The sequence below is a fragment of the Varanus komodoensis genome, unplaced genomic scaffold (assembly GCF_004798865.1).
Source record: "Varanus komodoensis strain SLA01 unplaced genomic scaffold, ASM479886v1 scaffold6_2, whole genome shotgun sequence".
Classification (NCBI taxonomy): domain Eukaryota; kingdom Metazoa; phylum Chordata; class Lepidosauria; order Squamata; family Varanidae; genus Varanus; species Varanus komodoensis.
In genome coordinates, this window is record NW_025336346.1 from 1,558,542 (window position 1) to 1,579,356 (window position 20,815).

Consider the following 20,815-nt stretch of genomic DNA (forward strand, 5'->3'; position numbering starts at 1 on the left):
TATTTTCCCCATTCTGATGGTGTATTCACGTATCATAGTCGCTTTGAACAACACCTGGGTGGGAGGCCTGCTCTATGCACACAGCCTAATGAGGTGGCAGAAGGCTTGCCCTCTGCCTTCAGTTCTTCATTTGCTTAACTTGGCATTGCCTTATCCCAAAAGTGTGTGACAAGCGATAGCATTTTAAAATTGTCTGCCTTTAATAAGAAAAGAGAATTGGTGTCTGTCTGTCCATCTGTGCCTCGACTCCAAAAGTGTGAAATTTAGTGTGCATACAAAGGGGAACTTGGAGGTGTGATTTTGTTGTTAAGTAGCATTAATCAATTTTAATTCATCTGACTAGGCTCATGTGGTTAAAGCTGCACTGACATCTTTGGCCACCAGGGGCAGAATTCCCTGGCCAGCACTTTCTCGGGCCATACAGTCTGAAGCCAGAAGGGATGAGCAGGCCGAGGCACAGTTCTGTCCGTGCCTGTCCCTCTGCTCTGGGGCAGCCCTCACTCAAGGAGCCGTGGGGCGCCTTGTGCCAAAGGTCTTGCCCAAGGGTGCTAGTGGGCATGACTTCACTCAGACGGGGCGGCTCAACCTGTCCACCCGCAGAAAGGCTTTGCTGTACTTGCCCAGGAGAAATCGGGTCTGTCCAGTGGTTTGCAGGCAAGGCTGGCCGGCCGGCCGGCAGGCAGAGACATTTAGGCATGCACCCCGGCACACACCCCTATCGTTCCCTTAACATGCAAGCAGAGGCAGTCCTACCTGCTACTGGAAATTCCTTGTGTCCGGCACCGGTGTGAAGTGGGTGCCTGCTCATCCTTCCATTCTGCATCTGTGCCTCATTCCACATTTACACGGGCGTTTCTGGCTGCCGCTGCAAATCCCCACTGTCCAGGGGAGGCTGGTTTGAATCTACGGAAGGGAAGCCCTGCCGCAACACCCATTCTGTTCCTTGCTCTCTGTTGGCCGTGACTGAGGTCCTTCCTCAGAGCCAGGCATGGAGAGTGCCGAGAGAGGGGTGCCAGATCGCCTGTGGTGCAATCCTTCGATCCTCTCCTCCGAATCAGCTCCCCCGCCCCCCCCATAAGCTCCCTCACCCTTATCAGCTCTGGATAAACAGGGAACTGGGGCTTCTCCAGAGAAGACAGCAGGTGTGGCCTCTTTTGTTCGTGTGCTTTTGAGGAAAGGGGCCGTTGTTCTCATGCCATATCTTGTGGGCCCTTGCAAGGAAACAATTCTGCTGGGAGCTAGAAAATAACTTGAGGACATATGGGTGCTGTTTAACCTTCCAATAACCCACAACATCCAGGTTCACACAACATGGAAACCTCCCAGTCACCCCAACCGGGGATGGCATATACAAAATGTGGCCTGACATGCGTTGCGCGAACTGGATCTTTATGCAACTGGGAAGCCATCCGAGAGGGATGGTTTAACTGGGAGTCTTGCACTGATCAGGGGGTTGGACCCAGTGGCCCTCTGGCCCCTTCCAGCTCTACTATTCTATGACTACTACAAGGGGCTGATTGTAAGCAACAGCTGCACATGATGGGTTAAGAAATCCATTATGTGTTGTTGTGGCACATTCTGGATGCATGCCATGGCTTTTTAAAAATAGTCCTAATATGGTTAATAGGGTATTGTTATGTGACATCCAAACCTGAACAGTATAAGGTGATCACAGGTTAAACAACACACAGTTAACCTAACTATTAATTGTAGGTTATCTTTGACTTGTTTAATCCACTACCTTTAGACATGGTTCATGTGTAAGGAAAAGCCAAGGTTCAATTAATCATGGTTTGTTGAATCATGGGTAGTTCTTACATGTGAATCCAGAATTATGGGCTATTCATAGGTTCTTTCACCAGGCTGCAGAGGCAACAGGCAATGGCAATTTTTAAAAGCCCCCTTATCTATGCTACTAAGCTATAAAAGCAGTTGGGATATAGGGAAGGAGCAAGTGAAGGAGGAGGGGAACAACCTGGACACTGACAAACTAAATCATAATCTGTCCAATTATTTGCCAGACAAACCTTGAGTAGGACATCAGATCTTGCTTTAATAAACCTTAGGTTTCCATTACAGGTAAGCCCGGTCATAGTATCCATGTTCAGACATCATACAGCAACCTCAAATCAGCCCATTCAAGACTTGAATATTACAAGTGGCAGCAGAATATGTATAGCACACACCCTGGGAAATCTTGGGCTAATTAGTCCATGATTTGCCACCCTTACATGCCAGCTGGGTCCAAGAGATTTGAAATTGTGGGAAAATGAGCCTCTCCTCTCCTCTCCCTGCTTTCCTTGTGTAATGGTTCACCTGCATGCCTCAGCTTTGTTTAGTCAGAGCTGCCTAGAACAATAGGACTTTGTGCAAGGAAATTCACTCCAATACCAGAAGAAAATCTGGCATGGAAACTGTATTCTTGTTTTGTTTGTTCACCCCCACCACTTCTCTCCTTGACATGCTCTCATAAAAGGAAAGCAAGAAAAAACTCTTTCGAGCACGGCTTTCCTGCGGTCAGCGAGTGAGTGACTGAGCTGCGCTGGAGAAACTTTCTTAGCCGTGCCTTTCAGGATAGGCATACCCTGCTTAAATGGATTGGAGACAAGCTTGTGTCAGAGAATGCAGCTCCGTTCCCAGCCAAGTGGCTCTTCACTTTAATGTGCTTTTCTCACCCTGTTGTTGAAGGCACTGCGGGTCTCCTTTGGCTCTTTACATCCCTTTCATCAAAAGCTGAACTGATATATCAAGGCACATGTCCTGGTGCCCTGAAGACATCGCTGTCTTCCACATTGTGGGGTGGAAAGAGTGCGAAATGTATCATGGCCACTAATAGGGTGGCCATGTGTTCAGCTTCGCAGAGGACGATCCTTTATTTAAAAGGCTGTTCAGTCCAAGCCCGGTTTAAAGTTAATGAACCTTAGGAAAGGGAGGCAGACCAGTGGCACAGCACCTGCTTTGCATGCAGGAGGCTGCTAGTTTGATCCTGGGTATCTCCAGAAGGGGTTGGCAGGGAATCCTGCCTAAATCCATGGGGAACCACTGCCAGGCTGTGTTAGCAACACTGGTTTAGACAGGCCAAGCCTCCGACTCTGTGGAAGGCAACTCCTTACGCTCCCAGAAGTCGGGGTGGAGCAGGACCCCATTAGACATAAGCACCTGGACAGCAGGCATGCAGGTCACCTGGTCACCATCTTCCCACCGACGGTTCGTTGTACTGCGTTTCCATGTACATTATAGTAATTGTAGCTAAATGTGTATCTATACCTACCTGCATATGCAGTTTTCATGCAAAGCTGTACTCATTTCTGTCCCTTTTCAGTGACAAAAGGGGGTCCTTTGATGTCCTTTTTTCTTGGCAACAGGACAGTGGCCACTCAGGCATAGATCATGGAGGCTTTTTCACGTGGGCATCCCTCAGGGCAGTCATAGCATGAAGACGGAGTCTTAGCTTTGGGAAATCAGCACAGTGGAAGCCGGGTGTTTGAGGGCAGGGGGTGCAGTGGAGCTGGCCCAAGGTACTTCCCTCCACAAGGAGGAAGGCAAGCGGGTGTCTCCACAGGCCACGTGCTGCACCTGACCAGACTGGCAGCTGCGTCTTGTACCAGCGCTGGGGATTGGTGGCCTCTTCCTTGGCAGCTGAAGGCAGCCGGCTGAGCTAGGGCAGGCCATGCGGCACACACAGCGCTGCCCTCCTGTGCCCTTTCCTGCCCCTGCTTCACCCCTAGCACCCGCTGCCTGAAGTGGCTGCTTTGCTCTGCCTAGTGGCAGGGCTGGCCCCGGCTCCTGGAGGTGCAGTCCGGGCCGGCTTCAAGGGCGGGCTTTGCCGGACACTTGGACGAGAGCCCCTGCGGTCGTTCCTCCTCTTCGCCCGCTTGCTCCCCTGCCTCTAGCTTCGGCCCAGACAATGGTGGTGGTGAGAGGGAGGAGCAGGAGACGCCTCTGGCCCTGAGCCTGGCCAGTGAGCAAGCAGTGGCAACACTGTGGAAGCAAGAGAAGCGCGGCAGCTGTTGCCCACAGAGGTGGCAACATGGACTTACTGAAGGAGGAGCCCACTGCGGGCGTCTTGTGGGGACGCTGTGGACTTTACTGCCCAGGGTGAAGCCCACCAAGAGTCAGCATGCAGTTGCCGGACTTCTTTCCCAGACATTGGTGCTTCCTGCACCTTGCAGACATCAGGAAGTGGGGGCGCGACCCCAAGAGGGCTCCTGGTTCACTGGGCCATCACGTCCACGTCAGTGATGTGGGAATGGGGCTGCAGTGGCCCACTTCTGAGCAGGACATCAGTGGCTGTTGAGCCTCTCTCAGCCTGAAGGCCAACTCCAGCTTCGGAGGAGCTCTTGGGGGCCCCATCCACTGGTGGGCAGCGCTGAAGGCCAGAGGGGCAGGGCCAAAACGCCGTCCTATTTTAACTTACGGCCAGGTAGTAAGCCTTGGACAGGACTTTTGGGCTGCATAGAACATTTCCCAGGAGGGGGATATGGAATGAAACCAGCAGGGGTGCTGGTGAGTCCTGTGCCAGGGGACCCTGTATACATTGCAGCTGTTCTTCTGAGCTTTATAGGAGCTGAATTCTGCAGTGCCGAGCTCCATCCCTAAAATGGTTTACCAGCATGGAACATGATGAATAGGCCTATCGGTCTCAGAAAAGCTGCACTGGAGCCCCATTGATGCAGGAGTTGATAGCCTCCTCTGAAAACTACCAAAACTCAGCCATGATGGGAAGGGGCTTGCCTCTCTGTGGGACCCCTGATGGGATGCCAGACTGGGATGCCAGGTGGCCTGGGTTTGGCTCGTTGGCCTCCTGGGGTTCAGTGCCTCGGCTGCAGAAGCTCGGAATCCTGCAGTCTTGTTGGGCACAGTGAAGGCACAGACAGTCGTGCGGAAGTGCTGGCCTCGGGGAATCGCTGTGGCAACCCATCACTTCCTCTCTCGCTGCCTTGATGATACCGCTTGAGTTGTTCTCCTGTCCGCTTGAGTCCACGGGGAGTCCTGAGCCGCACTGAACTGCGGATGGGAAAAGCAGCTCCGTCTAATGGCTGGAAATTACAGCTGAGGGAGCTCGCATCAAGGTGATGTGCAATCATGCCCCCCTGCAGGGGGAGGATAATACCCAACATATGGCTGCAGCAAATGGCAAGCGTTTGCCGCTTCCCTTTCAGGGGAGAGGGAATGCTCTGGCTTGCCTGTGAAGGGGTCGGGGAGGGGCGGGTGCTCTGATGGAGCCTCTGGCAGCGTTTCAGGCCACTCTTGGCTTCTCTCTGAGACCCGGTCAGCTGAGATGGCGGCCCAGGCGGCCAGCCTTTGTTCCCTGCATGAGCCCCTGGGGCAAAAAGGCCTGGCCTAAAACCTCCAATAGGCAGCGATGCTGCTAGGGGTGCGGCCCTGGGGGAAAGGGGCTGCTTGTCTCCTGGCGGTAGCAGTGGGATCACCGGTGCTTCAGCCATGCTAGACTAGCCTGGCTGTGCCTTGCCTTGTCTGCTCCAACACACAGGGTAGCTTGCCTGAGGAACGAGCTGCTGAGCAGCCAACACTGGACTTCAGCAGCATCCCTGCAGACCAATGGCCAAAGGACGGTGGCACCACGGCTGCCGTTTCTGTACGGTTTCAGTGGCACACAAGACCTGCCGGGTCTTACTTGGTCTTCATGCTTCTGTCTTGGCTTGGCCCCAATCCAAGGCAACGCCAAGCAGGGATGATGGGGCCTGCTCCCTACACTAAACCCTTAAATACAAGCAGTCAAGCCATTAAAAAATAGAGCAATTGCCTATACTCCCAAAGCCAGCACTAATAAATAGGCCTTTGGCGCATGGAGGACAGCCACATCCCTGCCAGAAGAGTGTCTCGGAGCTGGAGTGCCACCACCAAAAGAGTTTTACTGTGTGAGATAACCCCGCAGGCTGCGTTCCTCGAGGGGACCACAAGCAGAATATCCCTGGCTAGTTTTAAACCCTGGAAAGACTTGGTGTTGGTGAAAGCAGGCCTTCACATGCCCGGGTTGAAGGTAAGCCATCATGTGTGAGAATAAAATGGGCCATGGGAGGGCAGAACCTGAGCCCCTGGATGTCAGGATATCAGTCCAACAAATAGAAAACCCGAGCGCTGGGATGCTTGCCGAGCGCTCATCTGAAAAGAAGAATGAACATCCATGAGGCTAACCCCTCATCCCTGCACAGCCCATGTCTTGGCCAGCTCTTCCCCACTTTGCTGACTTCCCAGCGGGGCCCAGCCAGTGCTGCTGCTGGAGCACGGATTCAGCCCCGTGCCCAGCAATTGAGCACACTGTGAATGGGAGCACAGCGATTCCAGTGGGCTGGGTGGGGCCTAGGCACCCCTCAGCCAGCACTGGATCCGGGCCGGAGTAGCCAGCCTAGAGAGACAGTTTCCGAGTGTGCCCTGCCCTTGCTCAGCCACAGCCGCAGTCCCGAAGGGGTCCCCACATCGCAAGCCTGGGCTGCACGGGCTGCAGACCGCGGCCTGCGTGCGGGCACAGCCAGGCCCCACTCTGCCGCTTCTGACAACCCTGGAGTGACTCCACTTAGCCTCTTCTCTCCCCGCTTGCTGGTGCTGCCTCATCTGGTTCCTTGCATGAGGGGCCAGCTTAAACTCCTACTCCTAATGCAAACCAGAGATGTGTATTCATGGGAGGCAGTGAGCCAGCAGGGAAGGGGGCAGGGAGAAGAGTGCTTAGATGGATTATGAGCAATTTCATCCTCTGAAGGCAAAGCTTAATTTAGGGGCATTGGCAGCCATTCTGCTCTCGGCATCTGGGCTCGGCGGGGCTTGTGCTGCTTCAGCGGCTTCCAGGGGGGTGCGAGGCCACAGCAGTTGTGGGTAATTTGGGCCTTCCAGGTAAAGTGAAGGGAGCCAGGGGGGAGGGGGAGAGTCTGCCAGTGTCGGGGTGCTGTGATTGGCTACTATTATTACTCAGGTTGTGGCACCCTTCCATGGAATTTAATTGGCATCCTTAGCCAGTGTCACCCACTGTGCAGGCACCATTCTTTTAAAAAAATCTCAGCAGGGACCCTGAGGTGAACGGAGAATGTAGGCAGCAGGCCCAGAAGCAAAGATTTCACATCCCGGAGGCTGGAATTTCGTTCTCGGGACAGCGTCCGTCTCTCCCCGCATGGCAAAATCCGACTCCGGCTGTCCTGTGCATCTGCAATCCTCCAGGAGCAGGATCCGAGCTGCCTGGTCCCTCTCATCCATGCCTGGTCCCTCTCATCCATGCCTGGTCCCTCTCATCTAGCTCTCACATGTGCTGTTTGTTTGTTTGTCCATGCCTAAGTCACAATATTTGTGTGCTGCCCTCAACAACAGATGTTCTCTGGGCCGTTAACAATAACATTCGAATCGAGCGCACTGATCGGCGGGGATGGGGATGGCGGTTGGAAATTTGAACTCAGACGGGAGTTTAGAGAACAAGACCTTCAGATGGAAAGATCAACCGAGCCGCTGCTATTGCCATAATAGCTGGCATGGTATCTGTGTGTTCAGTTGCCTCTCTAAAACCTGCCCTCATGATTCATGTATTCAAAAACTCAGAAGAAAGAGATGAACCTCTTTGGGCTGTAACCAAAGGCATGCCTGGAGACCGTTTTGAGCAGTGACATTGTTTTTCTTGGAGTAGGGGCTCCTAAGAATTAGATCAGGCCCTCTGTGCCTGCTTCAAGGAAAGGGGAAAACAAGACATTGCTGCCACGTCTGGACTGAAAGTGCTTTGGCCTTGTTTTGGCCCTTTGCCCGCATGAGGGTCCAGGTTCCACCGGGTCCCATCTCTGCCTTTTCTTTACAAAGCGTTCCTGTAGCTGGACTGAGAGTCCCTCATGCTGTGCTCTTGACGGCTGTTGCTAGTTAGTGTGTATTCCTGGGACAAACGGCAGGACTGCCAGTGCTGGCCAAAACGGAGATGTCCCCAGCCCCGATCAAAGGTAATGCTGGTCCTGATTTACTGCCTCCATCTCTTAACCTGTACTGTAGTTAAGACTGCACCTCTATGGGCATTTGAGCTCAGAATTAGAGATATCAATTTTGGACTGGAAATGAAAACTAGATTAGGCATTGTAGTTGTTGGATTAAAGATAATCCCTCCTTCTGAAAGTGAACTGTGTGAACTGGGTTGTAACCAAAACTACTGTGAATCAAGGAAGAGGGATTAGTGTGTTGGGGAACCACCAGGTTTACAGAAATACAGAGATCTTTTCTTTAGAAATCTAAGGGGCCACAAAGCCAAGCAAAGCAAAAAGCCCAGCAAGAACTGAGCCTTCTCAGAAGACAGAAAATGTGGAGCGACTACTGGATAAGAAAAATAGAGTATATAGGTGGGGTGGGGTGGGGAAGAGCAGAGTGACCTTTTTGGAGAGAACAGCATTGGGAATCAACAGAAGCTCCTTCTATTATTATTGTTGTTGTCACTGTGGTCATCATCGTCATTTCTATTCCATCTGTAGTCAAAGCTCTCTGGGCAGTTTTACATCACTAATCATAGCATCATATAGTCAAGTCAGCCATCCAGATTCTAAGCAGGCCTGACCCTCCTTGGCTTCCAAGATTAGATAGGATCAGATACTTCAGGCTATATGGAGCAGGCATCTGCTTTGCAGCTGGTCCCATCTGTTCCTATTACTAGTAGTTTTGGTAGCTGAGTGCCAACTAGTATGATGGTTAAACAAGGCCACCCAAAATTAAGGGAGTGGCTTCTATCTACTTATCTGAAGGATGCATGCTTGCTAGGTGTGCAGAAGTATGTATGCGTTTGTAAATGAAAAGAGAGAAGAAACAAAGGCACCCACCTCAAAATTAAGGCGCTCTGAGATTTTAGCTGAATGTTCATGGCAGCTGAGCCTGTAGAGATATGAAATTCTAAGAGAACCCTCCCCATTTTCTGGTGGTAGAACTTCCAGTGCCCTAGATATGCTTGAATGCATTGTCTGCCACTAGTTTCTACTGGGTGATGCTCCTCTCCAGAGCAGTGCCCTTTCTCACCTGCCTTTGACAGTTGATCAACATCCTGACACCAGCCTTGGATGGCCAGGCAAAGTTTCTCACCGGTCTCAGGTGAGCCCCACGTGTCTCCTACCCACCTGCTGCTTACACAGCATGATGCACAAGATGAAGGCACCTTTGTGCTCAGGCTGGCATCAGAGCCACCTCAGGGAGGTGTTGGGTGTCACAGGCTGCTGAATCCGTGCAATTCGTCCACGCAAAGTCACACTCCAGGTGGAGAGGGGGACGGGGAGGTCAGCGCTTCCTCTGCAGACAGAAAGATTCCTCACCGTGAGGCCAGGCAGGCAAAGCAAGCAGTGCGCAACAGGGTGGCAGCTGCAGCAGATGCATGAGAAGCTGCACATGGGAGTAGCGTGCAATCTCACGCATCTGTGCTGGCTCATAGACAGGCATGCGCGTGGATGCCTGCACTGGCATGCGCGTGGTCAAGGCACCCCAAATGCATCGCGGGGACATGGCTGCGTGACTCAGTACTTGTGCATGAAGAATTCATAGTGTGACCTATCCGAATGCACAGCAGTGCATCCTGAGTTTGATCTGCGCCGGCACAGGCATGAGTGTCTTCATGCTGTACGAGTCACACCTTTTTTGCCTTCCCCATGCAACTGTGGAACAAGAAATCTTAACATGCAGGCCAGGTGACTTTTTCTGGCAAAACACAGAAAGAAAGCACAGCAGCAGGAAAACAATTTGAGGACCAATTTGGGGGCAACTTTAATTTTGCCTTTACCTTCGGCAATGTCCTCTAGAACAGTGGGTCTCAGAGCCATGACTTTTAGGCCCGGATAACTCTAAAATATGGACTGGAACCTCGTGTGTTCCGGGTACACACGCCTCCTGCAAGGACACTTGTCAGGGTGCTGGAATTGGCTGGTTGTACTATGTTTGTGGCTGCTAAGTGTAAAGCATGAGATCCTGGCTTTCAGTGAGCGCCATGGTGCAGTGAAGCCGCCCCTCTTGCTCAGCAGAGCAAAGCTCCTCACAATTAATTAGTGGGGGTTCACAATGGGTTTCTGTCATTTTTGCATTCTAACAATATTGGTTGAACGGCAATACTTGTAGTTGCAGTATTTATTAGAATCTAGGTTGGGTCCTGTGGCATTCATAGCTTCACAGTCTTTGTCACACTTGGAAACATTTATTGAGGCTTGCATATATTGACCCTTGTTTATAAAGATTTATTATTGGATAAATACGATTCACAGGGTCTAAAGCAGGACCAGAATAGGGAATTGGATTGCCTTATTCACCCTAAGCAATGAATTGTTGCTTCAGCGGCCAAATCTTAAGTTTCAGAGGGTCCTTGGTTATGTATTATTCAACAAAAACTCTTGTTGCATGTTTACAGGATACAATATCTCTTTATTAAGGGGTTGTCTAAGTTGGCTAACTGCTGGAATGCTTCCTTTAATCAAAAGTTTTGGCAAGTTCCAATGTTGCATCTTTTTAGGATGAGGTTATCATATGGATAAACTTTACATTGGAACATTCTTTAGTATTTACTGGTGCATATGTTTCTTATCTACTTGCTTTCTGGAAGATAACACATGGTCAAGGTAAATGGATTTACTGAGCCATTTTGACAGCTAAAAGACTAATATTATAACACTGGAAGGATAAATACTCATTTCCTATAATGAAATTAATTGAAGACCTCACAACAATTTCAACATTTGAACAGATGGCATGTAAACACCAATCTCAAATGGCTTTGTATACGAATATTACGTCTGCCTTTGTTAAGGTTAATGTTTAATTAATAGATTCAAATCTCTCTCTCTCTCTCTCTGTGATTTCATTTTGTTGAAATGTATAGTAAAAATAATTTTTAAAAATTGTCTTGCTGGGCCCAGCTGTTCCTCCGAGTGGACTTGATGTACCTCAGCATGTACCAAACACTGTGTTGGAACTTGTCACCTGTGCCTGGAATAAATAAGTTTGGAATATAGCTATTAATGATACAGTATATCACAGAAGTGAGTATACCTCTCACATTTTGTAAATATTTTATTATATCTTTTCATGTGACAACCCTGAAGAGATGACACTTTGCTACAATGTAAAGTAGTGAGTATACAGCGTGTATAACAGTGTAAATTTGCTGTCCCCTCAAAATAACTCAACACACAGCCATTAATGTCTAAACCGCTGGCAACAAACGTGAGTACACCCCTAAGTGAAACTGTCCAAATTGGACATTATTAGGCATTTTTCCTCCCCGGTGTCATGTGACTCATTGGTGTTAGAAGGTCTCAGGTGTGAATGGGGAGCAGGCGTGTTAAATTTGGTGTTATCGCTCTCACTCTCTCATACTGATCACTGGAAGTTCAACATGGCACCTCATGGCAAAGAACTGAGGATCTGAAAAAAAGAATTGTTGCTCTACAGAAAGATGGCCTAGGCTATAAGAAGATTGCCAAGACCCTGAAACTGAGCTGCAGCATGGTGGCCAAGACCATACAGCAGTTTAACAGGACAGGTTCCACTCAGAACAGGCCTCGCCATGGTCGACCAAAGAAGGTGAGTGCACGTGCTCAGCATCATATCCAGAGGTTGGCTTTGGGAAATAGGCGTATGAGTGCTGCCAGCATTGCTGCAGAGGTTGAAGGGGTGGTGGGTCAGCCTGTCAGTGCTCAGACCATACGCTGCACACTGCATCAAACTGGTCTGCAGGGCTATCGTCCCAGAAGGAAGCCTCTTCTAAAGATGATGCACAAGAAAGTCCGCAAACAATTTGCTGAAGACAAGCAGACTAAGGACATGGATTAGTGGAACCATGTCCTGTGGTCTGATGAGACCAAGATAAACTCATTCGGTTCAGATGGTGTCAAGCGTGTGTGGCGACAACCAGGTGAGGAGTACAAAGACAAGTGTGTCTTGCCTACAGGCAAGCATGGTGGTGGGAGTGTCATGGTCTGGGGCTGCGTGAGTGCTGCTGGCACTGGGGAGCTACAATTCATTGAGGGAACCATGAATGCCAACATGTACTGTGACATACTGAAGCAGAGCATGATCCCCTCCCTTCAGAGACTGGGCCGCAGGGCAGTATTCCAACACGATAACGACCCCAAACACACCTCCAAGACGACCACTGCCTTGCTAAAGAAGCTGAGGGTAAAGGTGATGGACTGGCCAAGCATGTCTCCAGACCGAAACCCTATCGAGCATCTGTGGGGCATCCTGAAACGGAAGGTGGAGGAGCGCAAGGTCTCTGACATCCACCAGCTCCGTGATGTTGTCCTGGAGGAGTGGAAGAGGACTCCAGTGGCAACCTGTGAAGCTCTGGTGAACTCCATGCCCAAGAGGGTTAAGGTAGTGCTGGAAAATACAAAATATTGACACTTTGGGTCCAATTTGGATAGTTTCCACTTAGGGGTGTACTCACTTTTGTTGCCAGCGGTTTAGACATTAATGGCTGTGTGTTATTTTGAGGGGACAGCAAATTTACACTGTTATACATGCTGTATACTCAGTACTTTACATTGTAGCAAAGTGTCATTTCTTCAGGGTTGTCACATGAAAAGATATAATAAAATATTTACAAAATGTGAGGGGTGTACTCACTTCTGTGATATACTGTAAGTCAACTTGTGATATTAAGTGGAAAAAGGTTTGGTAAGTAAAAATAATTTTGAAAATATTTGGAGACCACTTATTAAATATGTCTTAATAAAAAGAAAGGGGTGTGAACCATCAAAAGAGTCAGTGCAGTTCTGGAAGGGATGTGGGAGTGGAGCAACCTGAATAAATAAATGATCTAACATTAAATAGCATGATTTGTTGATCCTGGTGGAGGTAGCACTGTTATTGTTATTATTATATTGTTTAATGTTTATTAGCATTGTTTAATTATGTTTATTACTAGTATATTAATTGTATTGCTTATGTTTGTTCAATTAATATCTTTTTTTAAAGCACTTGTCACTTGTGGCATTCTGGAGATCTCTTGGAAGAATTGTTATCTTTCTCTTCTTATCCATCACCTGAGCATCACTACCAAGCTGGATTACCTGGAAGTTTATCTGGAGGTTTCTGTGCATCCTAAAACACACTTTACTAGACTATTGTGCAGCAAATGCTCAATAAACCAGGTTTGTTGCTCAACATTCTGAAAAGGCATAAAATTGCAGTGAAAGACATAAAAACAAAGCATTTTCCAATGAAATATTTGATCTAGATTACATGGAGATATTGTGGGAGCATTTATGTTTGCGTTTAGAGGAGAGGCATAGCAAAGAGCAGTTAGAAGCACAGACATAGAGACATAGAAACAGAGCGAGTCAGAAGGGACCTCCCGGGCCATCTAGTCTGACCTCCGGCACCAGTCGGCTCCGCTCAGTTAGAAATGACAATTCAAGACTCTGCGTACCAAGAGTAAAAAGAGGGCTTCCCCCTATGTTAGGGGATGACTATCTTGGCAGTGTGTGCTGGTCTTACAGCCCTTGTTGGCCAAACCACATTAATGGCTGGTTATTAGTTATTAAGAATCCCTGCAGTGTCACAAAGCCATGGAAATGTTTGCAGCGATCAGCTGGCAATTGGTTCAATGGACCAATATTCAACTAGCCATACTGACTTGGCTCAGATGCCTCCACAGCTCTGGCTGCCCCCCTCAACCCCCGTGGGAATCAGTGGCCAGCCCCTTTGGGCCCAGCACTTTCTCAGCCTGAACTACTTCACAGGGCTGTTGTGAGGATAAGATTGTGGTTTTTCGGTGTGGACAAAACCCATGAAGGCTTTGTCTTTCTTTGAAGGGAGGCGATCCAGTATGAAGCACGAGTGTGCCTCTCATGGAGGTGGAGAAGCGCATCTGAAAGCCGGCAAAAGGAGAGGGCTGGCTGTTGACCAACAAGCTGAAGGAAGGAAGAAGGAAGCTCTTCCACAAGTCTTTACACTACGGAGAAAAAGAAACTGGAGGCCTTGGAATTCCAGTGCCCAGAGCGCTTTCTCCCAACCAGCTGCCCCCTAACTACTAAATCAGAGACACCTTCTTTCCCCTTTCTCCCTCCTTAAATGTCTCTTATTCTTCCACCTCTCTTCCTGATGACGCAGGAAAGACCTGCTGTGAAATGCAGTGTTGTGTCTAAAATGCAGGTTTTAAAAAATGCTGATGGCATCAGCCAAGATAGGGTTGGGATCGCAGCAGAGCTATAGGGGGATGTGACCCTCCTTTCTTTTGCTGGATCCCCAAGAAAATCCCTCCTCTGGAGGTGTTACCTGCAGCACAAGAAACTCCCCTTGGAGCCAGCGGGGCGCCCGCTCCTGAGGCAAGTGGCCCGTCTGCGAAAATGCTGCGGAGTCCTGTGGGAGTCGACCCCGGGAAAGTGCGTCCTGCAGGGGGCGGAGTGAGGCCCCCAAGGCAGGACTCATTTTGGACACCTCCACTTCCAAACTGACGGTCGCCCGCTCACATCCACACGCCGCTGCGATTCCCGCCCTCCCGCCTGCTTCGGAGCAGCCGCCCTGTTGCTGCCGAGCTGCCCCTGAGAAGAGGCTCTAGCAGCGAGGCCCGAGGGCTCCCAGCCGCCGGCCTCTGAGTGAGGGCGCCCGGACACCTGCGAGGCCAGAGGAGGCGCTCAGAGGGCGCTGCCGCCTCTGCCCGGTGCTTCCGGGCTGGGACAGGCACGCCCGGGCCTCTCCTTCCGCCTGCGTTTTCCCGGGCCATTCCCAGCCCCAGCGCTATTTGCATTTTTTAAAAACTGTGCATTAAAGGGAGGTGTTTAGCATCACATCACAGTCGGATTTGGTCCTTTTTTAGAGAAGGCAGTGCTTTGTCTGAAGATGTGCCAGGGGACTATGTTTCTTTGAAAATGCCCTCTCTTTGAAGGACTGCCCTGTTCATTTCCAGTGTAGAGATAAAGAACCATCAGCGCTGAAAGCTAAAGAACCTGTCCTCTGTCAGCAGGAGGCTGCAGGCAGAAAAGGCTGGCCAGACCCCTGGTCACGCTGTCCCCCGCTGTGATGAGGTGGACCTGGATGAACTGCAGAGTGCCTCGGCTATTGGGCAGCATACAAAGGAAATGAATGAATGAATTTCTGTTTACATTGTGATAGCTGTTCTAAATGTGCACCTGCATGTATAAATTAGCATTTGCAAGTGTTATGCTAATGACCCTGTCTTTATTAGTAGTATGTGGCCACCCTTCCTATGTCTGTACTGCCTGTCTATCCTTGCCTTCCCTCACTTTCTTGCACATCTATGCCGCCCCCCCCCCCCCCCCCCCCACCCCCGGGGGAGGGGGGGGGGGGGGGAGCAAGGCCCTGCCATGGGAGCGCCTCCTGCCTGCAAAGCAGCCAGCCCCACAAGCACACATGAAATGCAGTGGTAAAAGACAGGGGAGAGCCTCCCCAGTTCCCCTCAGGTCTCCTGTCTTTGAATCCAGTGCTCTTGTTTAAAGCACACAGCCTGTTTCACTTCTGGGCACTTGGAATTGCACTGTCTCCTTGCAAACTGCTTGCTTCAGGTAAATGGTCCTAATAGGTTTCCACATGCAGATCCAGCTCTCTAAAATATGAGATGTCCACCCAAAGGCCCTGGATAAGTCAGCCTCACTTGCACAGCACTCCAGCTGTTTCGTAACGTTAAGGAAGTGTGAATAGACATTTGGCACAAATAGGTTAAAATCTTGTAAGGATAAAGATTTGAGAGAATATACAAGGGTGGTTTCCACAGCTTGGGAGAAATCATTCATAAACTTGGATGAATGGAAAACAATGGATCTGATGGGAAACTGCAGAGGTCAGAAAGTCTCCCAGATGCTTATTTTGCAGCGATGCGAACTTTAAACAAACTTTTTGGTTTGGCAGGTCAACTCCCACTCCCCATGACAACAATATGAATGGTAATGACAATGCATTGGGTCCAGATTGAGTCATCTTTGGAGAAGACTCCTTAAAATCCAAGGGGCACGGTAGACATGAATAACTCACATTGATTTCAATGGGCCTATGCTAGGTAGGACAGTCAGACACAAGACTGCCAGTGGTGCGTTGAGGGGACAAAACAGCACAAAAGTGCAATTCCAAACCAATTTTCCTTGAAGTTGAATGTGCATCCTGGGCTGGCAAACTTTTAAGGCCATGGGGACATTTCACAACTGCAGAAACTGTCATGGGCACCACCACAAAATGGCTGCCACAGGAGGCATAGCTACTTACATAGTAAGTATCTTACATAGTAAGATCGCACATGAGGCAGCGGTAGGGTCTGTGCACCAACACACTGAACAACTCTGTTGAACCCACAGTTTTCAGTAACAGCAGAAACCTAGTTCACAGCAATCCCAGCTTCTGGTATGAAGATACGTTAGTGATTTTTTTAATTAGGAGGAGGAAGACTCCTCAGCAGTTGCCAAGCAAGGGGTCCCGCAGGCACCGGATTGCCTTCTCCAGTGCTAATCTATCCAAGGAACAATGCAACAAAAAAGAGATTCAAAATAGTTGCTAATTAATCTAATCCTTTGTGCTGGGCTACCCAAGTGGACCCTCCTAACTCTTTCCCCAAAGCTGCTGTTTGCAAAGTCAAACCCCAGGTCAGTTGTGGCATGGCTCACAGACATCGGGGCTTACCTCTCCTCCCCTTCCATCTTGTGCCAGGAAGCATCCGTAGGACACAAACCTGTGCTGGTTTAGACCCAAAAAAGATCTACAACTGGGGCACAGTGGGAAGTACAATTATACTTTTTTTCTAAACCTGCAGAGGATTGTGGCCTTCATTTCCCTAGAAAATGTTTGGGAACTTCTTAGAACAGCTTCCTCCAACCTGGTGCTCTCCAGATGCTCCCAGCATTCTTGACCATTGGCCACATTGCCTGGGGCTGATGGGAGTTGAAGTCCAAAGCATCTGGCTGGCACCAGGTTGGAGAAGGTTGATATGAGGAGAGAGCTGCTTGGTTTAAGTAAGATAGGATTACCTGGGTATAACGGGCTCTGGAGAAGGATGACAACAGTTGTTTTGGATGAAATCAAGCAACAGGAGGCCAAATCAAGGGATAATGGTGGGGCAGGGAGATAATCATAATCACGCATACATGCACTGGCGGAACAAAGAAGCATTTTCCTGCCGCAATTGTTCAGTTCATAAAGAGCAACAAGAGCTCCCCATCTGAGTGCCGCGGCGGCGGGTGATGTTTCAAAGACAGGCAGCCTTTGTCATTTATGCAGCTCTTTGCTGGCTGGGCTTGCTCATGAGCTGCTCGCTTTGTCTGCATGCATGCTGCACGCTGCCGGGAATGCATACGGTATCAATCAGGCACAAAGACAATGGGCTTTAGACGCTGGATAATGAAGACCAGAGGATCGGACTCAGCTCTGACATGGCTGAGCAGGATTGGGATGGAGGCTGTCAACTTTGATTCTTTTGCAGAGACCAAAGCATTATGCCCCTAAAGCCATTTGGACGCTTTGTGCTGGCTGCTTTGAGCAGCATTCCCAGAAAAGGGCCTTGGGGTTGTAGGAAGACAGGAGAGAAGGCTCAGGGAAGATGCCAAGGTGTGTTTGTCCAGAATTCCCGATTGTGGCCACAAGAGGGCAGTGTTTGCTTACAGGTAAAGCTGCAGAAAGCCGAGATCTGGCTGGAGTTTAATGTCTGTAACTACAAAAGCGATGCCTTCTAGTGCCCCCTGACGGCTGGAACATAAAAAACATGAAGCAACATTTTATGAGATGCTAAGGGCCATTTGCAGTCTGGTCAGATGGCCAAATAGGATATAGGGAGCCAGCTGGGGTGGGGAGAATGTACTGCATGCAGTGTGGGGGGTGGACTGGGGCAGGAGGCCCCATCCCTGACTGCCTTGTGCTTAGAAGCTCTTCCCATGCAGTCCGATCCCGCAGAAAGTGGGTGGGGAAGGGGCTTGCAGCAGTGTTTTCTGCTGCCCTCCGCAGCACGCACACCTTCTGCAGGCAAGCGGGGCTGGGCGAGCGGGGCTTGCCAGTGTTATGGAGTCGGGAGCACATTCCGTGGAGCCATGTGGTCCTGGGCACAGTGACTGGTTGCCGCAGGCCAAATGGGCCGTTCTCCTCCTTTGACCATTTGTTGTGGAGAGCAGTGAAAAGAAACTGCACCAGGGGGAACACTGGCAGAAAAGGCGAGAATTTCAGAGATATTCCTTATGTTGAATGAGGAGGAGGAGGAGGAGGAGGAGGAGGAGATCTCATCAAAAACAGCCCTGGAAGAGTCCCCAGGCAGCATGGCCATTGGGGTGCTGGGTGGCTTAGTTCCACACGCTTGGTGGGCTCCAATGGGTTGTCCAGGAAGTGCCACCATTGTGGCTCCCAAGGCCACATCTGAGCCCAGTGATTTGCCTCCTCTGTTGCCTCCTCGGCGGACCCCTTCAGTGCCCGCTTTGCCCTTTCTGCGCTCTCTGCCAAGCTTCCCTATGTTTCCTGCCCCCCTTCATTATCACTGTTTATACTGATTTGCTCCAGATGGCTGCCTGCTTAAAGAGAAAGCCCCTGACAGAGGTTGACTTCCATCTCCACCTGGGAAAAAGCCCACTGGTGGGAACGAGGAAGAAAAGGAGCGGTGTTCGGCCACGCAGTGATGCGATCCCCATCTTGATTTCAAAGCAGGATGTGGAGGAATGTGGCCTTTAACCAGGGCACTCGTACTCAGCTGTAGGGTGGCCCCTTTGGCTGAAGAACCAGGTGCCATGAAATAATGGAACACAAGGTGCATCCCAGAGAGGAACGGATTCAAGCTGGGGCTGCTCAGCTTGTTAGATCTACTTTGTCCGTGTTTCATTGATTGCCAGGCATTCTGACTTCCATTATGCACTCACTGATGGCATCATGTGCTGTTGTGTTAAGAGTTGTATGAAATTTTGTTCCACTGACACAAGTGCACATTAGCACTAATGAGCACTTAGGCTAATGCACATTAGCACATTTGCACCACATTTGTGCAAATCTCCCTCTTCTCACAGTAAAAAAAAGTCTGCAAATCCATGGAATCCATGTGGCTCAGAAAAGATCAGTTCACCAGGGAATCTGCAAGGTGGTCCAGTCACAGACATTCAAATTTCTTTAATCCATTGTGAATTTCACTGACATCTTCTCTTTGGGGAAACAGGGGAAGATTGTTCAATTGTGGGCCAGTATAGCAATGAAACAAATTTATTATTATTATTATTATTCATAATAATATGAAAAAACAGCTGGACTACTTTGGAGCTTCCATAGAACAGGGTTGGCTTAGCTATGAGGGAGCTGGTGTCCCTTGAACTGAGCCAGGCTTCCAAGGTGTGGCTTCTGTGATTAGGCTTTAAGTCATTTTGCTCTTTAATTCATCGCTGGGAGACCCAGCTGGGAACAAGAGTGGATTCCAGCTCTTGGTCTGAGTCAGGTTCGTATTTCGTAAGTGTGTACCCCACTGCAGGAGTGGAGCTAGGCCCAACTCATGGTATGTCCACCTAGTCTTTTGTCCTCATATCAAGTCTGCTAAAATAATCGGTGGAGCATTTTGCACATTACACAATCTGCTTGACCAGAGATAAGAGAGATGGGACAGGCAAACATTTGAAATGCCACCCAAATCTGTCATGACCCAGCTTGAAATTAAAACTTGTTCAGCTTTTTCTTTTTTTGGGAGGGTGGGGGAGATTTTAAACCTACTTTTCAGGCATATAACACTAAGGTGTGATACTCGAGCATTTCTTTTCCTTCAGAAGTTCTCCCACTGAGAATCAACTGAAATCCTGTACGCGTGTGAGGGACAGGCCGCCCTAAAGGTTAACCTTTCCATCTTTGTGCTGAGCTACGTGACCAGCCAGCCAAGAAATCTTTCCTTTTTGGTGGGAGTAACCTCTCCAAATTCCTGCTCGTTATTGTTTGTTTTTACGTTTTTACAATGCCATGTATGGTTACCATCTTTCAGCAAGATTTGGAATCCAGTCTTGTTCCCAGCTGGGTCCTCCAGCAATGGTGGCAGGTGAATTTTTGGGCTGCTTTTCTCCTTGGCTGGACCTATGGAGGGATCCGCATTGGGCATTTTTACCCACAGGACGATGCTTGACTGTGCTCCTTGTGTTACTTCTGCCATTGCATCCTGGGTGTCTTCAGTAGATCCCATTGTCCCCAGTGGCCTTACCCAGAAGGAAATCCTACTGACTTCAATGGGAAGGCTACTTATGGGGAGGCTAGCAAGGGAGAGGGGCTCCACCTGCTTTGGAGTGGAGAGCAATGGGGTGAGAATCCCTCAGCTTCACCCCATGGAATGCAGGAGATGGGGGCGCAGCACCCCTTCTCCTTCTCCATAACTTTTTGAATGTGGGCAGGAGGTGTCATCAAAGTTTCCCTTTAAAGAAAAACTCAAAACCTGCCACGTGGTATCCATTTAAAGTCATGATGAGGGTAGAAGTAGAAACTTTTAGAAACTTCTACATATAGAAGTTTGAAATAACTCTTGCGAGCTGATCTATGTGCATGCACAGCTTGAGTAGCCATAAGTTTTAATGGAGCTTCTAATGCCGAGCTGAAGGGGGATATTTTGCAGCCCCGTGCTGTGACACTTTCCCACTGCAACCTCTTGCTGCGTCAGAGCAGGTCAAAGGGCAGGCAGGACCCAGCAGTCATTCGAATGGGCAACTTGTCTTCCCCCCCATTTGGCCCTTCTGTGATAAATTACCCCGTGGTGCCCACTTTGGCTTGCGGTGCTGCCTTTAATCGCTGCAGAAAGCAAATGTCCCCTGGACAGTCCTGATGCCATATGGAACAGCAGCAGCAGCAGCAGCCACAACAGGCAGCAGTGGCTCCATTAACACAGCCTCCCCAGCCTGATGCCCCCAGATGTTCACTGAGAGTGATGGGAGCT